Below are 3,387 nucleotides of genomic sequence, written 5' to 3'. Positions count from 1 at the left end.
TTACATGGTGTGGTCTTGTGTTCCTGAACCTCAGTTAGCACACTAACTCCATATTACCAATGGCCAAATACGTACCCATACTAATGATAATAGCTACCCATATTAATACAACAGTGCATCTTTGCACAAAGCTCTCAGGTTTAAGGTAGCCTACCTCGGTTTAAGGTAGATTTAGAACAGATAAAAAAAATGTGATTAATTTGCGATTAATCGTGATTAACTATGGAAATCATGCGATTAATCGCGATTAAATATTTTAATCGAGTGACAGCCCTAATAAATACACACACACACACACACACACACACACACACACACACACACACACACACACGACTAAAAGCCACAGTAAACATGGACAACAAATAAATTAAACCGTGATGAGCACAATGATCATCCACTTTAGCTTCATAACAATTTGAGGATGATGCATTCCGTTCATCTCACCTATGCACATTCAAGCACTCAGGTAGTACAAGCAATCAACCACCCCTAGGTGACAAACTACATTATTCTATATCCAGACATTCCTACTTGTACATATACCTACACACACAATCACCCATTTACGTTCCTAGTACATACATGGATTAAACAGTGATGTCCATCTCATAAAATGAAAGAAAAAGAAGAAGAAAAAAAAAACAATAAGAGACCAAGACAGACAACAAAATACAAAAAATACAGAAATGAAAATAAAAATACAAAACAAAACAAAAAAGACAAAGACAAAACCCTGCAGGCTGAGGTGAGGTCGGAGATTATCTTATTACCTTAATAGCATCATCACAGGACTCCACCTTTTAGCAAATGTATGGTTTTGAAGTCTCAGTGAGTATGTTATTTGCTCCATTTTATACACATCCCCTAATTTTTGTATCCAGAAATTATAAGTGGGAGGGTCAGGCTTTAACCAGTTCAGAGTGATACATTTCACTGCTACTGTGAGCAAGATTTGAAGAAGATAGTTCTGATTCCTTCCTTCTATCCCATCTGGTGTCATCCCTAACAGAGCGAGTCTTGGGTCTTGTGGGATGTCAAGATGCATTATTTCTCTGACAGATTGAAATATGTCATTCCAGTAATTTTTCAATTTTGAGCATGACCAAAATGTATTTAATAGTTGCCCACCTGTGCCCCACAATTTCTCCAGCAGTTACTAGATATGGCTGGATTTATCTTAGCTGTTATATGTGGTGTCCTAAAGAACCTGGTTATAGTCTTCCACCGGAATTCTCTCCAAGAGTTTGAGCATGTGACTAGGTGTGCCTCCGAACATACATTCTTCCACATATCTGTTCCTGTTCTAGTTCAGGATCCATGCTCAGAAACACCTGATACAGTCTAGAAATAATCTTACATAACACATTCTCAGTCTGCACCTTTATCCAGAATCTGTCTATTTCGGTAAGATTTTTTATTTTACTCAGATCTTTATGTTTAGTTAAGAAGCTTCTCAGCTGTAAGTAGAAGTAAAAATCAGTCCTTGGTAGATTAAATTCTGTTTGTATTTGTTCGAAAGACTTCAGGTTGTCTTCACAAAATAGCTGGTGTATATAAAGCACGCCATAATCTATCCACTTTTTGAGTCCTGTATCTAATCGGTTAGGGATAAAGTTCTTAATCAGACCTATGCTTGATAAAGGTGAGACTGACTTGGGCAAATTAAATAATCTCTGTATTTCCCCCCATATATTCATAGTCATTTTAGTCCATTCACTCATCCTAATTTCTTTGACTAGGACATCTAAAAATGGTAGATTTGAGAGAGTCTCTTGGCATAGATGTTTCTCAATGTTCAGCCATCGTGTCTCTGTACGTTCACTGACCCATGCTGTCATTGGTTTCAATTGAGCTGCCCAGAAATAGTACTTTAGATTTGGCAGGGAAAGTCCGCCATCAGATTTAGGAAGTTGTAATATTTTAAATCTAATGCGTGGTCTTTTCCCCTGCCAAATAAATCTTGATATCAGCCGATCTAGTAAATTAAATGTAGTTATTGGAATCTTGATAGGTAACATTTGAAATAAATAGAGCAATCTAGGTAAAACATTCATACGTACACTCTCTATCCGTCCTATAAGGGATATGGGGAGGGGCGTCCAGCGTTCCAAGTCATTCTTAATACCTTTAATTATTTTGTCATAGTTGGCACTGTATAATTGCTGCAGGGAGTGAGGGACATGGATTCCGAGATATATAATCCCACCTGTGGGCCATTTAAACCCACTCTGAGACGAGGTGGGGGATTCTATGTCCTATGTCCATGGCTTCAGTTTTTTCCACATTTATTGTATAGCCTGAATAAAATGCAAATGTATCTATAATCTTTTTTAGGTGAGGTATAGTTGTTGTGGGATGGGACAAATATAATAGAACATCGTCTGCATATAGCGAGAGTTTAGTACTCCGCAGTCCTTTCTGTGGAGTTAGCATGTTCTCCCCATGTTTGCTTGGGTTACCTCCCATAGTCTAAAATATATGTTGTGTAGTACTGTATTGTAATGTAAACTATTAAAATGTGAAGTATGTTGTAACCTATGTTGTCTGTAGAAATATGATGTAGCAATATGACTGTGATTATGCTATAAAGACACCTGAGGCATACAAGGGGCTATAAACAGAACTGCTTTCTGTACACCTGGCACACGTGCAAGCTTCAAAGTGGGAGGAGGCGGGCGCTCAGTGTCAATGTTACATTTTGATTCTTTAACCAAGTTGTATTAGTTCCTAAACTTAACCATTAGCCAGAGGTAGGAAGAGTAGTACTCACAAACCCTGTTCAAGTACAAGTATTGTTACTTTAGTGAAAATTAACTCAAGTACAAGCCATCTCTACTTTCTGAGAAGGCTGAGGTTCTTCAACATATGCCAGACAATTAGACTGTTTTATGAGTCTGTGGTGGCCAGTGGCTTGCTGTTTGCTGCGTGTGCTGGGGCAGCAGGCTGAGGGCATGGATGCCAGACTCAACAAACTGATCCGCAAGGCCAGAGACATTGTGGGTCAACGTCTCATGGCCTTGGGCTTGGCATTGGCCCATGGGCTCTCTGACAGCAATGTCAGAGAGAAGGATGTTGTCCAAGTTACATTCCATCTTGAGCAATGTCAGAGAGAAGGATGTTGTCCAAGTTACATTCCATCTTGGACAGCGTCTCCCACCCACTCCATGACAAGCTGGTCGCACACAGGAGCACTTTATGTGCAAGACTGATTTCACCCAGATGCACCAGAGCACACAGGAAGTAATTCCTGCCTGTGGCCATCAAACTCTTAAACTCCTCCCTCACAGCATCAGACACTCTGAGTCAGTCAATAATATAGCCTTGGACTCCCTCTCATCTGTCCACAAATCTAAAACCGCCTTTATTATTTAATATCTGATTGTG

The sequence above is a fragment of the Poromitra crassiceps genome, assembly GCF_964638095.1.
Source record: "Poromitra crassiceps genome assembly, chromosome: 3".
In the NCBI taxonomy this organism is placed as follows: domain Eukaryota; kingdom Metazoa; phylum Chordata; class Actinopteri; order Beryciformes; family Melamphaidae; genus Poromitra; species Poromitra crassiceps.
The sequence above is the reverse complement of the archived record's forward strand: the minus strand, read 5'-3'. Positions refer to the sequence as shown.